Below are 17,709 nucleotides of genomic sequence, written 5' to 3' on the forward strand. Positions count from 1 at the left end.
TAATATACTCACCTCCAATTTTTGCCAATTTTTGCATTATCTTTTTGTTCCTCCTTGTTTATATTATGCTGCATACCAAAAAAGTAACTAAAAGTGACATTTGGGATATATACAGCAGGATTTTTAATATTTACTTTGGCAGATCTTAGCTTAAATACAGGTTTGGTGACAATATCAAGAGTCAAACACTACAAATTTGTTCTAAGGCATATAGGCCTACATCACAAAAATAATTAGGCAAGAATTTAAGGAGTGCTATATAGAGGTGTACAGCAGAACCCATCATAGCACCTATTTTGTACCAGACCTAAATATACAGCATTTAATTTTCAGTAATTACAAAAGGCAAAAACATGGAAACAAGATCCTAACATCCACAGTTAAAGTGAAAAGATACACAGCAGAAAAAGCTTATTTTTAATCTAATGAAGTCACTAAGTCAAATTCTGCCTATTACGCCATGACTTTAGCATAGTTTCTTAAGTTTATCAGTGTAGAATTTAGACTCCTATATTTGTACTACCTGAAAATACAGAACCACGACACAGTGGTGTAAGGTATACAAAGGAGGCAGATACGTTGAGGAATTTACCACAAACAGAAAGAAAAGTTGTCTATAGTGGTGAAATCTCCAGTTACTAAGAATAGAAAACCTTTTTTCAGCAGAACAGTTTGGGCATTGACCAATTATTTTTCATTTTTCAGCTGCACTTCAGAACTTTCCAGCACATTTCTATCTTGTTCAAATGAACTAATAAACTCCTGATAAAACTCTTGATACTGCTTATCAACTTGTCACGCCTGGCAGTGTTTGTTAACTTGCAACAAGAAAATGTTTATCTCTTTGCTACACTCAAAACAAGCGCAGAACTGAAAGTTCCTGTGAGAAGAAGCTGGCAAGTGGCCTGCAGTCTAAAGAGACTTTGGTTTGCTCTGTTTTAATTTTTTGTTCCCATGCCTTTTCTCAGCACAATATTTTCTATATTCCTAATGCTAAAGATAGGTAATAATTATGTACAGCCTGAAGTACAAAAAATGCTCCAAAATAAGGTACAGCACCTTAAAACTATTATTTGTTCTTTCAAAGCTTTTAACACCTGAGTGTTAAACACATGCATCAGGATCTGGGAGATGTAGAATGACAGAACGGAAACAAAGTCCCTATTTCCCAAATATGTTTAAAACTCCATGTGTTACTGCTGTAACACTGCCGTATTCTGGTACAGGAGCACAAAATACAGAAGTGTTTCTAAGTGTTAGGTAGGTAGAATGGGAAAATACGTTTTTCTGCTCTCTGTGATATAAATAAAAGGTGAGAATATGTCCTTGGAATATATAATATATATAACATTAATACCATCCAATATTCATTAGAAATGTTAACTTTTCTGTGGAATAAGATAAACTTGCTATTACAGGCATTGTCATATACTCTGCAGAATTTGGTGTTCAAGTATATTGCTCTGCTCATATTAATTCCTAGTGAAATCAGTTAAAACTGTGTAGCTAAACAGTTTGTCTGTTATGCAGCATCAGGGCTGTAGGCTGTTTTTCAATCCTGTTATTAACAACAGTAAAGGAAATTTTCTTAGGGAGTTAGGTGAGATGAAACTCATAATGCAGGAGTTCACCATTTCTTGCTATCTTGTGGGTGACGTCTGAGAAAAAGTCAACAAAACCAGACACACAAAATAGCAATAATAAAGGTCAAGTGTGATGTGCTGGCTGACCAGTCCCACCTCGTGCGTGCAGCACAAAGGACAGAGCCACGGCGTTGCCCTGCAGGCAGAGGACTGCTGTCTTCCAGCCTCCCACCATGCTCACAGGGTCCTGCCAGAAGGCACCTTCCCCCAGCTCCAGCTTTGCACTGCAGTCTCCTTCCACCACATGCACCAATGTGTTGTACGACCCCCTGCTTTTATTCTACAACCTGCCACACTAGGTGCATGTCTCTGTTGCAGGACATGATGCAAGGAGTGTCCTTCTTTGTGAGATAATCAAGAGGCTTGAATTGACTAATTGATGTAATTTTTCGACTCACACACCCCATACTGGGATGTTAGCAAGAGGTACGTTATCAGGAAATTGCAGCTGTGGCTCAGTCTTTACTTTCTGGCAGGAGAGTCTCAAAAAGGAGTTAACCTCTGGTTTGGAGGTTTTTTTGACTTCTTGGAACTTTCTGTTTATTAAGTGGATAATCTGCAAAGGAGGAGATAGGAATAGGGGTGGTACAGAAAGATACTAAGTTTAAGGCCAGAGCTGACTTGCCCTGGCCCACTATTCCAGATTAAAATGCATTCTGAAATTAGCTGGTAGCTGTACTGCTCCCTCTGATAGATGAAGTGCATGCAGTACCTTACCTTGCTTAGGTTCCAGTGAAGGCATTTTGCACCTTCCTGTGCCTGGCTAGAGGGCAAATCAGGGCCCAGACCTTGAATCTGGAACCTCTTGAATTTGAAACATTCATCTCCTAATGATCAGACTGAAACCAAAACTCCACAATTTTAATTTCAGATGTGTTCTAAGAAGGGGTTTATTTTCCTTTTTGATTTTAGACATACCCAGAGTTTTAAAAGAGTATTATTGTGAAATTCTGGTACAAATTAGAATAAATTTATAAGATAAGATTATTTTATATGAATTATCAAGATATTGAATCTAGACTATTTGAATATGAGTCCAGATTATATCACAGAGTTTAGGTTTGACCCAAACTGCAATCGATCTTCTGGACACACTCAGTTCTCCTTACTGCCAGCTCCAGTCATGGGATAATTTTGTTATGGATTAGTTCAGAACTCCAAAAATGACTAGCACAGATTCCCTGGCTTTATATATGAATACCTTAGTGCTTCCTCCAATACAAAATTAACCTGCTGCAATTTAGTTAGATACTTATGCTGTTCTCACCATTGAGATATCCGAAAGCCTCAGACAGCAGTCATAGCAAGGCTGTAGATTTCTCTTTTAAAGGTATGTACAAAATGTAATTTGGCATTGGAAAGGTAAAGCATATTTGTAAACAGATTTTTCTTTAAAAATCCCCAACAACCCAGAAGTCAACAAAAAATCATTTTGGTTAAGAATTCCAGTCACTCAGTAGATTATTTATTGAGTAATATCACCTGTCAAGTCTAACTACTGGATAAGTTAATCATCTCCAAATATTTCAGCTTATGTTTTAATTGCTTAAGTGTAAAATAGGTCATATTATCTTGATGAAAGCACTATTATTAAATGTGTGATTTCTTTTAATGAACTTTATTAATTTACAATCATTCCTTTCCCACATCCTTCTCTAACAGTGTGTGAAACTAGCTGGCTTATCTGAGCTTTTCTGAACAGCTTCATTGTGACACAGGTACAGTACTGCTTCCTGCATTCAGACTCCGATTCTGTTATTTACGTAGGCACGTGCATACAGGGAGCAGCACTGGTATCCCCTCAGTACTGACTGAAGCAGAATTGATGCTATCTTAATTCAGTAAGAAACTGGATCTAATGTATCAGAAGTCCAATAACATAGTAAATAAATAAATATTATTAAAATGGATGAGCCAAGTTCTGTATTCTGAATAACATTTTAAATAGTCAGTCTACATACTGACTACAGTTGAGGTAACGTTCAAAACTTGAGATAATAATGGGCTTATTCAATACATAAATGAGACTGGTTTATCTTATTCCGCCTATTTAATAACTGCATGTCTTTTCTGCTATTTTTGTTTATCTATTATGAGACTGTTGGTAATCACAAAAACTTTGTATTACATAATAAAAAACCTAAAATGCTGTTAATGCTCTTCCATTTTGTAAAAGAACGAAAGTATTCTCATATTACTCATTTCCTGGCACATAACAAACATTTAATATCTTTTCCACTGTGGAAATTCCATTTGAAAAATATTACCTAGTTGCTACTGTTCTAACTTTTAGCACAACACTGTGAATTTGTTGGTTCATGTTAATGACTCTTGGTCCTATAATCGAAATCCCTAAGAAGAGGCTAATAGAAATCTTTGCTTTGCTCATATTTAAAAAACAACCAGACAGCAAAATTATCTTTTACGAAATATTTAATACTGAAACTTACTCACAGCCTATTCACAAAGTGCTTTTAGCTTCAGTGGACAGTTTTAGAGATGAGTTTTGCAGTCCTTCCTCTGAGGCTGTATCAGATGCAGAGGTTTTTGTGACATAATATTTCAAACCTAAATAATTTAAATACTTAAAATAAACAATTTTAAGCAAGCATTTGAAGTACACATTTCAAACCATGTGCTTGGCTCTCATTTTCTAATACTTATTATTCAGTGATAAAAATGTGTAAAAAAAAATTACAATTGTATGTCAGGTGATTCCTATTAGATACAAATTCCTTGAATTTAATCTCAGGATTGCTAGGCCTAAGCAAATGTTTTTCTTGATAGCAGTGCCATATGAGAAACATATTTTTACATAGTTACAGAGCACATGTTCAGAGGGAATCTGACTTTTGCTACAGCCTGTATGTATATAAGTAGGTATGTAGGTAAGAATCAGCTGTTGAGATCTGCAAGTTATACATGCAGAAATTTTATGAAAGATTGCTTACATTAGGAAAAAAAAATAAATTCTGATATCCTTGAAAGATTACATCTAAGACAAGATTGTAACATAGGACAAATACAAAATCAGATCAGTTTTAATGCTCAAATCTATCACAGTATTCTTTACATAGTGTTGTGACTAGCATAGCCCCCAAAAGACTTCTTTTAAAAGTAATTAAAATTCCACTCTGTTCATATTAGCAGTGTCTTCTATATAAAGGTGATACCATTTATAGCTCTGGGAGTACTCCCTTCACTGATCCCTAATATTACAGAACTCCATAGAATATGTGCGGTCTCGCACTTTTTTTTTTTTTTAAACATTTTCAATTAGATGCAGACTCTTTAGCTAGGAGTGTTACATAGAAATAAAAAGTTCGCTAAACATGCACACAGATAGCAAAAAAACTTTACTAATAACATTAATAATTCAATTAATTGAATACCTGGTAAGTAACTTTTATAATTTTAAAGGCTGCATAAGTCTTGAGCCAGTCTGTGTTACACCAGCTTTCAGTTATGTCAGAAGGTGCTGGGAATCATCTTGCGATCAGTAGCCCAAATAGAAACACTGAAATATTGCTATGAAAATTTAGAATTAATATAATGACTAGTTTTTCTACTGCTTTCTGTCTATACATACATTTGAAATGCTGTTGCATGTTGAAATGTTGTAGGTTGAAATGCATATGCCAGTGTGTTTTGACCTGTAAATATAATTTTGTGCAACGTGGCTCATTCTGTCCTTCTAGAAAGTAATTTTCTTGTTATTGTGGTATTTATCTGGGCATCAAAAATTCTGGGTTCCAGTCATAACAGTAAGCTTGCTTTGTGACCTATAGGACATGACTTAACCTGTAAGATTTTCCTGTCTGAGAAATGAGAAACACTCCTTTAGCAGGATGAAGAAGAGCATTTTTGGGGATTAAACTTCAGTATAAAAGGGCTGAAGGGGAAAGAATCTACCCAGCTAGCTTCCTTCCTATGTCACCAAATATTTTGAAGGCTATTTAAAGATATTAGACACTGTCAGAGGGACGACATGACGCCATATATCTATTATTTGTTTTAAGCTAGTCAGTGAAGTCAAGAGTACATTTAACACAAACCAGTTACAGTACTGTCCTACACATAGCTACTGAAATAAATGTTACTAGCACTGCACGTGTCAAACTGATGATATATTGCGCTGCAATACTCAGACAAAAACTAACCATGTTTACATTTATATGTTCTGCCTTTTTCTTCAAGAACTGTGGAAATCTGCAGACTTCAGGGGAATCTGCCACCTAGTAGGAATAAACTGTGCCTGAGAGTCTAAGTGTGGGCACTCCCATCCTGGAGATCTCTGACCCTCACCTGGAGTGGTAGAGAGAGGAACCTTACAGCACGACTGCATTCCCAATGGACTGTGCCATCCCTCCTTCCTCAAAAGCCCCAGCAAAAGGTATGTCCACACAAAGACCTTTCGAGTTGAATAAGCACAGAATAGCTGAGAACCCACAATGCATTTTCTAGGTTTAATCACAAATCTGTTTTGGGACTTCATGAAAATTTGATTTGAATATTTTTATGCATTTAATTTAAAGTACTGGGCAGATCTATTCATTCGATAAATGGCCTGACGTATGTTCTTAAAAGTGGTTAATATTCTAAGTGAGGTCCGCTATAGCAGTCATTCAAATTAGCTTGCAAAATCTGTGTCATGTTTTCAAAGATATACACACTAAATTCTTATGTTAAAAACAAGTTAATCATACCAAAAGAGTGAAACTCTCACTCCTAAGCCAAAATACATTCCTCTGCATAATACCATGCAGTTATCGGCATGCCCCTTGGATTTATGACTTATGACATTTGTTTACCAACAGGTGGTTGCATATCTTGCCATTTATATTTTAAGCAACAGTAAACACAACTAAAAATAATATAAGATAAACAAAGTAAAAGTCAGTGGTTTTTTTAAAGTATTTTTAGAGAAAAGCTGTACTTATAAGCTAAGTCTTCAAGTAGTTCACACCAGGCCCAGCCACACAGAAGAATACTGCAAGAGCAATAAGGATTTTTAGGGGCATTATGATAGTGTAATGGAAACACATCTGCCCCCAAAAGTCCCTCATTTTCCCTGCGGTAAAGAGCCATGCAGGAAGTGGTGAATGCTGTGGAACACCAAGAATGAAACTATAAAGAAAAGTTTTTAAAGTTAGAACAATTTTCCAACAATACTTCAGGATTTCATAATTTCCTCTTAGTCCACTGCATAGGAAAATTGTAGTTTTTCAAATAGCCTCTAACTCATTTACTTTGGATGTATAAAATGGTTCTGTCCATTCACCAAAGTGAATTCTGAAGTAGCTGTCGTAGAAATACTATTACTACTGGGAAACTAAAAACATTATGCATAAAGCACAGACAATCCAGGACAATTTTTGTTCTTTCAGCTCACAAAAAGCAAAAAATAAACCAGAATAATCATCATTAACAGTTGACCTGCATCTCTCATTTTAAAGGATTTACTTCAGTGACAGCGTGAACGTTAGTTTATAGAACAAAATGATACATAATAAAATCATGTAACATCTTTCATTTTAAAGAATTTCAAAATGTTTTCCAACCAACCATGTGGGCAGTTTTCCATACATACAGAAAGACCACTCAGAGTAAAAATGCAAAGAGGAATCCCAATTTAGTAAAGACCGAATTCTCCATATTTATAAATCTCCTTAGTAAAACAGGTAGCACATTTGAACTTTTAGTTATGCCTATTCAGCTGACATGCCTAATAAAAAGTTACTCTTTTAAAATAATCCATACTAAATAGCACCTAACAAGCATACTCTTCAATGGATTCTTGTAGGATAACATATAAAATATAATAATATTGTTGAAAAAACAATGCTCAATCCCTCATACATTATTTAATATGCTGTTCTGTGTAATACCTTTGCTCTTTCTTTGTTCATGTTATAATACAAAAAATGAAGCCATTTTTTTCCTCAGGTTCCAGAAATTTTACTGTGATCTCACTTGTATTTTTTGTTGATATAGGTCCAGTGATTTCAGTGGAGATACTGCTGACTTACACCAGCATCCAGGCACCTACTGACAGAGGTGTGTGCAGTTTGTGTTATTTGAAATAAGCCTTTTATTACAAAAGAAAGCTTCTATACAAACAGCAGGAGCATCAAAGCAAAAATCTAGATTATGCTGACTTTAATAGACGCTTTTAACAATAGCAATATGTAACAAACAGAAATACCCCTTCAGTAAAATTACTGCATTCAGTTATTTTTACTGACCCTTGTGGGCCAATCCTGAAAGATCCTGAAATGATTTTTCTCACTCTTTGCTAAAACCATTTATATGTGCCTTGTTGTAGATGACAGAACACGTTTTGTCTTTTTGCTTGTTTTAATTCTTATCCTGACCTAGAAAACAAAAGAAAAGCTATTCCTTTAAAAAATTGGTGTCTAGCTACTATTTTATATCAGTTCATATAGAAAGGTCATGATTCCAGTAAAAGGATTTGGACTGTCTGACTGAAGCTGAGATACTTAAAATAGCAAAAATGTATCAATATTACATTTCACTGGTGAATTGTAGCCTCCCTCATTAACAGCTAAATTAAAATATTACAGCAGTATTAACTGAAAAGATTGAAATAGTTTTGTTTAAAGCTATTGATGTGTATTGACGATGTAAGCATTCAGTATATTAGGTAATCAGATAGGACCGATGCATTATTTTTAAGACTTCTTTTGAGCTCAGCTAGGAGCAGGTATGCTCCAAACAGGAAAAGGAAAAAGATATATTTTAAAACTATGGAGCCTATCTGTAGAGAATTATGATTCCAATGTGAAAAATAAAATGTTGATAATTGAAGAGCCTTATATCCAACAGGGAGTCAGAAATCAGTAGTAACCTTCTGAAACCAACTGCTAACATGTAGTCATATTTGGCTAGCTCACAAAGCAAGTTACCTCAGTAATAGATGTGGTTTTATTTCTGTTCCTATTATCTTTATTTATTCTGTACATGTTGTAGAAGTGTCCTGAAAAAATTCCACAAGCTGAATAACACCTATCCATTCACACGTCACCTACATAAACATTGCCCTTGCACTGAAACCTTGTAAACAGAAACTATTTGGGCATTTTGACAACAGGCAAAAAAAGCTGATTCTTTGTTTCTTTTTTCCATGTTTGTACCTTCACCAAATTCCCTACACATTTGCATTGTTTGACTGAGAAAAGCGTATGACATTGCAACAAGAGATTTGCGTAATTATTAACCGATGTACACTGCGAACAGGGCAAACGGTGCCTTAAATTCATTCATTTCACCACAGGCTTCATAGTCTCAAGCTGCGCGGTCTGAAGTGGATTTGGCAGTTCATGTAATACAACCACTTTTCTACCACTTCTTCCACTACAGGTGCAGCTTCTGGGTGATAGCAATGGTTTTTCCCCAATATTTTAAAACCATCAAAAAAACTTACAAATTGTTTTGCTTCATAACCTGCTAAATATGATTTTTAAGGCAAATAAAATGGGATTTTTGAGTGATACCTTTGAAAAATGTGTTCTGAACATACTGGTGTGTGTTCGCATGTATTTTCTTTGTGGCATGATGCCCAGGTTTTACACAGGCAAGCAGTGCTGATGTGTAACGTTGTAACAGTGAGTGAAGAACAAGACACAATTTAAATATCATACCTTGGGGTGTCTGTTTTCTTGCCCTGAAAAAAACTCTGGATAGCTTCATAGGAAGGGATGACTGATTTTGTAGCCTTTACTAAGGCAAAATTTTTAGTTGTTCCAGGTCATGAGTTTCCAAACTCGGGGTCACTACCTCCCTCTCTTTTTTTTCTATGGCTAGATCAGAGGGGAGTCACAAAACTTTTCTGTTGCAACATGAGGTCAGGAGATGTCAAAGGTTGAGGCCCTGCTTCAGAAAATGCCAGCCACAGACCATTCCCCAGACCATGCCACTGGATTCTGGTAGAGATCCTGATCTTTTCACTGCTTTCAATAAAATTTCAAAAGTAAACAGATTGGGCCATTTGATAATCCTCTGCTGATTCAGTGTTTGTAAGCTGTTTTTAAAGGTTTGCTTAAAAATGCAGAAAAGTCATTCTAAAAATGTAGTTTAAAATTTATTTTAAATAGAAACATACCTAGTAGGGCTTTCAATTTTATAAATTATAAATGCAATAAATAATTGGAGTTGATCTTTCTAAATATGATTTTTTCAATAATTCATGACAGTTTTTATCTCAAGGAAAATTAATTTTTATTCCAAACATACTATCTACTTTTTATCTTCTGTAAATTTCTTTTTTCATTTCAAATAGCAAGATAGACTGATCCCAGGTATTTAATTATTAATGCTCAGGATACGCAATGCACTTCACAAGTCTTATCTCTTAAGGCCACCACCCCATGCTGCACAGAAACCTCGTGGGAAAACCAGTGTGAGGGAAAGAGATAAAATTTTTATAACACAGATATTTAGGGAATTTATCACTGTTTTGTCTAATCATCATTAATTTGGGTAACAAATATAAAATGAACATACATTTAAAGTTTAATATATATGCATGATATCCATAGTAGTAGAAAATAGTCTGCTTTACTGCACACTAGAGACAAACAGGAGCTCTTTCTGTAAGCTTACTAATGGGAAAAATGTGAATAAAAGTTTTGTATGAGGAAGGCCTACAGAAGTGTAACTGTTCTTTAACACTGCTCATTAATCATTTTAATAGTTTATTAATTCTATAGCTAGGTTATTGGCGCTAAAAGGAATTCATGTGAATTTTATGTATCTTTAATAGAGAATCAAATAGAAACTATTTGAAAGAAAATCTAAAACTAGCTGGTTAAAGTGCGGTACATAAAGCACATCTTACTGGAAGTAGCTATACAAAATTACATGTTTTGGTTTAAGAGCTTTAAAGTAATAGTTGGTGAGAAGCAACTGCTGTATTTCAGCAGAGCAGAGTTGATCTTTGCTGCTGTTCGGATATATAAGTTTGTTTCTCTTTTCCCTTAAAGCAAGATCCTCACATGGATCCACTTTCTAATCTCTGATTCTCTGCTCTTATGTTCTCAGAATACTAGTGAAGAGACCACAGGAGATAAACCAATCCAAATCTGACAACTTGTAATGTTGGACAGGTCTAGACTGTATTCCCAAACTAAGTACTATAATTCAAAAATAAAAAATTTGTACAGTTAAGTTTGTAGCTTAATTGATTCATGAAAATTTAACCTTTTCATAAATGCTGCTTTTGAAGAGCATTATTTCATGCAAAATAGTAGCTAAAAGGCATATTAGCAGCACAACTCTGACCTAAGCTCTTCCACATCAGATTTCAGTCTTTAACGTTAAAGTGAGGAATTTGTTGCACTGAGATTTGGATATGTCCTATTTCACATGTGTAGTGATTATATTGCTATAAAATGTAAAATACCAGAATTCCATAGAAAAATCGTGATAATTCAGCTTGATATCAATTTGCATGAATATACAGATCCTGCATAAAGTCATGTGATATATCACATACCAACAACTTCGCTTTAACAGTGTATCACTGTGTAACTTCAGCTGAATTTCCAGGCCTTTTTGAAATACTCAAATTGATTCAGTCTGAGTAGGTCAGCTCTTAAAATTAATCTGACTGCAATGATAATGTGACCACAATGTGAATGTCTAGATGTTTATGTGTAACTTAAGCAGGTGATTAGCTGGCATAAAATGTCAGAACTATGACAGACACATTTACACCAACTGAGAGGATGCTCCTGTATGTACTTTGTGTGCGTGTGCTGTGTACATGAGCTATTGTATAAATCATATTGTGTGAGTGTAATGTGTTTCATTCAGTCTTAAATATATGTACAGTATATTCAGAATCACAAGAAAGTTCAGCTTATCTACTAACAAATTTTCAACACTTCATAGAATCCCATGAGGAAGGTACAACTACATCATTTTTAAGTAAAAATTATGCTTAGATTCTTTAGGATGTTGATATCAGAATGTAAATACTAACATGAACTTAAACAGCTCTACCAAGCTCAGGTTTACAGTGCCTTACTTATAAAAATATATTCTAGAACTTTTATCCGTACAAAAATTAGTAATATTTAAATTGATTCATAGATGCAGACTGTACACATGTAGACACACACACACATGTAAAAAAACAGCTAGCTGAAAAGATACATTAAAACTGAACACTTTGTGAGAAAAAAAACTGAGGAGGGGATTGACAAGACAAATGTTACCGGTGCTCATACGATGTTTTCAAGGTTTAAGCTGCCTGTCTTTTCTAGGGACTTACTTCCTCTTCTCCCAATTCACCTATATCGAATGACCACTCTTTGAAACATAGCTTTTTCTTCGGCTTTTGCTGGCTTTTTAAGAGAAAAACACTGCCAACAGTTAGAAAACCTTTTTATGTCTAACTTTCAGAATGATAGTATTTTCTATCCACTTTTTAACGCTGAAGATGTTAACGTTAGAATATTATTATTTATTTAGTGTATAGTAGCCTTTTACTATGTGCAGCAGTAGTTTACCACTAAGTTTAATGTCCACTGTAAGAGCCATAATGTACTGGTTTCTTTTGCAGAACAAAGTGACCACCAAAAGCGGGACTTTGTGGGCCAGTTGGATAAAACATAAGCTCATCTCGCCCCCAAAACCCCGACTCTGGAACCACAACCTTCTGAGATTCAATTTGTAAGTAAAGTATCTTTGTAATATATGCCCAATCAACTGAGAGAATCATTGCTTATAAAGTGGGTAATTTTCAGACTAATAAAAGAGAATATTGTAGCCAAGTCACAATACACACTCCTTCACTTTCTGGACAGCTGGAATTGATAACAGATACTATCTGGTTTTATTCACATTTTATGATTTATTTATTAAGTAGGTAAGCGGCACCTTCTATAAGTGTCTATAAAATGACATGGAACTCCCCCAGAGTAAGTTATTTATCAGACCCAGCACTCAAAATATCTATTAAGATTTCTTCTCAAAGTGAGTAACAACTTACTTCTTTATCTGTCTCACCAGATTTCAGACTATACAGTTGACACATTACAGAGAGATGTCTGTCATTATTCTAAATTTGTTGTTGGTACAATAAACTAGGAAATATTTTCACTTTACTTGAAACAGTTAGGTCTCTTCCCACTAACACTGGTAGTTTCAAGTATTCAGCTGTGCGCCTAAATCTTACTACCCTCAGCATAATGCTTCTTAAGAACTTCTTTCAAAGATGAGAGGAAAAGTGGAGATTGGTAGACAAAAGGAACGTATTTTCTAAACCCTCAGTTTATAATTCCAACAGAACTTCTAAATAAAGTCCAAGTTTAAAAGCACGGTAGTTTAGACTTGGATGACTGAAGTAGGTAAATGCTGTCAGTTACTTTAAAAGAAAATAGTTACTGTGCTTGAAAAGCCACTATTACATTTATTCTGCTTTTGATAATCAAAATACACAGCCAAAGAACGCTGTCCTCGCTGAGCTGCTGTATAATGAGCAAATACCCCTTGAAAGGAAAACGCAGAGAAGTTGATGGAAATTCGGGCTAAGCAGAAATGTTAAAATGAAATGTATGGCCTGTAGAAAGAGGAATTAACTGACTTAGTTATGGTTGTGATGATTCAGGAGATTTTTCTTGCTGTTATTCACATGAGCTCATCAAACGATACGTATCGACACCGATCACGGTTACTTGTAGTTACCCGTGTTCGGCGAAAGTCGACCCCAAAGCCGCGTTTCGGCTCCGGGACGGGGCCGGCGCTGGGGCAGCGGGAGGCGCGAACACCTGTGGCTGCCGGGGGCGCCCGCACACCGCCCCCTCCCCGCGCGGCGCCGGCCGAGGCGGGCCCCGGCCTCCCGCCCGCTGCGCCCCCTCCGCGGCCTGCGGCAGGTGGGCGCCGCGCCGGGAGGCGGCCGGGGATGCGCGGCCCCGCGCCGCGGCCGCCCCCGCCCCACCGGCGGCGCCGGGCGCCTTTCCGCGGCCGCGCTGGGCTCGGCCGGCGCCCGCCCGCCCAGGTGCCCGCCTGGCGCGGAGCGGCGCGGAGCCGCCCCATCCCCGCGGCAGGGCGCGGCCCCCCGGCTGCCCGCGGCGGCGGAGCGGGGCGCGGGGCGGCGGCCCCACCTGCGGGCCGCGGAGGCAGGGAGGCAGCGGGGACGTGCGCGGGGCCACGCTTCTCCCCGCGGGCGGGCAGGCAGCGCGATGGCGGGGGGCGCGGGAGGAGAGCGCAACTTACCGCTTGTCAGTCCCCCCGGCCGTGCCCCCCGCGAGCCGTGAATCGATGAACGCCCGGACCGAGCGGGGATCCCGAGGAGAGGGTGCCGCTCGCCTGGCAGGTTCCCGTTCTCGAAAGCAGGCAGCCCTTCGGTCCTCGCTCCGAGCCGGCTCCTTCCGTTGGCAAAATCCTGACTCATTACATAAAAAGATCACCCTGCCAGGCGCCCAGAAACATTTCTTCATCACGGTCACGCCACAAGCTAAACAAGAGGCCACATGAAGGGGAGGGGGAGAGGGGGAAGCGGAGGGGAAAAAAAAAATCCAGAAGGTTTTTTTTTTTTCTTAAGATCCTCTTCCTTTAAAAAAGGGGAAAAAAAAAAAAGTGCAGGAGGGGGGAAAAAGAGCAGCCACCAGGAAAAAAACTAGAGAAGATTCACTCATTGTTGCCACAAAGACACCTCTCGCCTTCCCACTCCCTCTCCATGCTCATTCCTCCAACAGTGCTACAAAGACGTGCAGTCTGCGCCGGGAGTTGCTGAGCCCGAGCCGTGGGCTCCTCAACTCCGCGGGGGCCGTGCCAGGAGACCCGGGGCTCACAGTCCTCCGAGAGTAGGTGTGGTGAGTCCAAGACCGTCCGAAAATTGCTTTTTTTCCTAGAAACTACCGCCAAATATAGTAACAGGGAAGGGGCATTCCTAGAAATTCGGGAGACGTCAGAAAGGGAAGATTTGTGAAATTCAGCTTCACTTCCTGCAGAGGGCTCCTAGCACAGGAAAAAAAACCCATCAAGTGAGCAATAAAGTGGTTTTCATGCTTCTCTGATCAGATAATGGTTAAAAAAAGAAGAATGGTAAAATACTTAACTCACATTTCTCCGATATGATCTAGGAGTTTCATATGGGAAGCAAGCTAATCAGTAACCCCCTTTCCTCATTTTCTACTAATGTTTATAGATGTCTATCTCCTGTATTTACTTTCCCCCATGTCCTCGTATCAGACCTATGCACACAGCAAATAAAAGAATACACATATGAGTGAAAAATGGGCCAAATGATAACCCTCCCATGTATCACAGGAACACTAATTAATGTTCCTGTGTTATTTTAAGTAGGCTTTGCGGGTTGCGTGTTTCACACTACACTGATGTGAATAATTCATGTTACTACTGTAGATGTGTGCAATATTGTTACTTGCACGAACGGGAATTTGTAGGTTGGCTTCTATTTAAGTGCTCCAATATTAAGAACTGCTGAGCACTGCCACTGACTTAATAGTATCTTAGGCTGTTAATTAATTCTGCTCAGCGATTCACAGGATCAGGCTCTGACCGACAAATGTAAATTGGGACTTGCAGCAGACCCACACGCTGTCATGAGCCACTATTATTCCTCACATGTCTCCTAAATCTGTGTATTTGCTTTGTGCTTGTGTCCTAACACCCAGTCATTCTTTAGTCATATCTTAAAAAAAAACCACTGATACATTTCATAGGAAGCAGAAATGAATGTTTGCAAAGCAGTAACGAAAGAAGATGTTATTGTATGCTATTAATTATACAAAGATGTCAATGCATTTGTAATAAAGCATTATTTATCCAGGAATAGCAAAGGTTGCTATAAAAAACACAATAGCCAGCTTTTGGGGAAAGATAATAGATTTCAATGTGTGCAACTCTTGCAGGTTAATTGAATTTCCATAATGAAATTCCCCTCAGCCACATGAAATCCTTGGGTTTGTTCTTTGAATTTCATTATGACTTGCAGTCTTCTCTGCCCCCAAATCAAATGCGGTAAAAACACTGGAGTCCGGCTTTACTTCAGTGGTTTTAAACACTCACATTTCATCAAAACTTAGTTATAGACACCTTGTCCCTCTGCAGTGTTGAAGGGGAATTAGCAGAGTTCACCTGACAGTCTTAAGTGTGTTTGGACTCCTAAGTATGTTTTAACTGTTATTGCGGTGCTCAATAAACAATTGCTGCAAAATACAGACCCAGCTTCCAGAGAGGTGCGTCCACAGTGTTTCGTTAGCAATAACGCCTGGTTAGAAGTAGATTTATTGTAAGTAATCTCTTGGAATTCAAAACAGCTGTAGTTAATTGCAAAAAGGCCTTTTTCAGCTGGCTGGCTTACTTATGGCACACTGCTCTACTCTGCCTGTCACATTTCCTGAGTGAAAAAGTGAATGGCAGCTTCAAGTTCAGGATCTTTTGATCATTAAAAGAAATGGATGTGCTGTCCTCTGTTGGCCATACTGGTTGTCACATGTAAAATTCAATTAAAAAGGCATCAAGAGGCTCTGTTAAAATGACAAAAATGATGAAACTAAATTAAATTTACTTCACCTTCCGCTTTCACCAATAAGACTGCACAGTGTGAGGGATTTCTAAATAATTTCTGAAAAATGATGCAATGATGGACACTAGAAGCTGGATTAAGGAGAGGACTCATTTCACATGACTCTCTACTACAGATTCTGCCCTGGGATTCAGCCCCATCGGACTCTGGCTGCTGTTCTAACCCCTTGCTGTGGGCCCCCTGCCCTGCTGTGCCCGGCATGCTGGGTGACACCGGGAGCTGCAGCCTCCCTGTGGCTCCAGGGCTGGACCCCATGGGGCCAGGGTTGCAGGAGGGCTGCAGCGCTGCCAAGCACGTGGTGAGAGAGGAAGTTTCCAGCTTAAATTTCACGTCACACAGTCCGGACTGGGGACAGGGCCATGTGTGCCAGTTCGGATAGTTTGTGCTCATGTGTCATGACTCATGTCGTGTGATGTGATGGCAGCTGTGCAGCTCCTTGTAGCACCATAACTGGCAGCTCAGCCTTTGCTGGTATGTGTAATGCAAATTCCGGCTTTACTGCTCATGGTGTCCTTCTGTGAGTCCTGACGTGTAGAAATGCTCTGCTCAGTGTTGGTAGGCAGCAGTAGTGTGTCCACTTTGGGTCCTCGTTTCAAGAGGAGTATGTAGCAACTGGAACGGATCTGGGGGATTGTGGCAAGGATGATTAGAGGTGTAGAAAACCTGACGTAAAAGGAGAGATTTTAAAATTTGGGGATTGTGTTGTCTAGAAAGGAGAAAGCTGAATGCAAATATAGCAACACTTTCAAAAAGGCTTGAAGTCATGTAAAAGAATCTACATCATGGCAGTGAACCTGTGTGGTATGTTAATTATTTCTACATCTTAACTGCTACTGGAGTTATCAATTTCTGGTCTGCACTAGCTTCTCTTATGCTGTGATTTCATAGATAGTTTTCTAATTACAAAATTAATTTCAAGTAAATAACCATAAGCCATGTCTTAAAATGTTACTCAGCAAAATTATTATAATAATTTAATAATAATTAATAATTAAATAAAAATTTAGCAATGTTATTTCACAAATGTAAGTTCTGTTTGCAAACTATGGAAAAACAGGCTCTGCATTATCTAATTTCTACATGTGTAACAGACTCACAGGCCTCAAACCATTGTTACGTGGGTGAGATGGAGCTGTAGCTCTCATGCATACCCGGCTTAGTCTTATAAATACATTTCTAAAAAACAAGCAAGAATTTATGAAAGCATTACTCATCTCAGGCAGGGTGGCTCCTCTCTAGGTTTATCCCTGAGGTTGTAGTAACAGAAAGCAGTATTTATCAGAGACATGTTTTGTCCTTCAGTTTGATTTTTATGTTCAGTTTTGAAAACCCTCTTATGAGAAAAAAACAATTTAGAATGTCTTGGGTTGTATTTTTGAATGTGCTTTGTGCTGAAACTGTCACTGCTCAAAATCAATAATTTACATGTTTCTTCTCTCTAGGGAGACTGGGCAGTGTTGTCACAGATTTCATACTAGAAATTTCAAG

The 17,709-nt window shown here is 38.2% G+C and overlaps 1 long non-coding RNA gene across 1 annotated transcript in view; it reads right to left on the bottom strand.

The window, feature by feature from the left end:
* Positions 1–14,487, bottom strand: part of LOC137676732 (uncharacterized) — a 33,221-nt gene extending 18,734 nt beyond the window's left edge. The window contains exon 1 of the long non-coding RNA XR_011050124.1: positions 13,884–14,487. This is a non-coding gene — a long non-coding RNA (uncharacterized lncRNA). The remainder of the gene's footprint in view (positions 1–13,883) is intronic.
* Positions 14,488–17,709: the final 3,222 nt, after the last annotated feature.

Source organism: Nyctibius grandis, chromosome Z (genome assembly GCF_013368605.1).
Source record: "Nyctibius grandis isolate bNycGra1 chromosome Z, bNycGra1.pri, whole genome shotgun sequence".
Taxonomy (NCBI): Eukaryota; Metazoa; Chordata; class Aves; order Nyctibiiformes; family Nyctibiidae; genus Nyctibius; species Nyctibius grandis.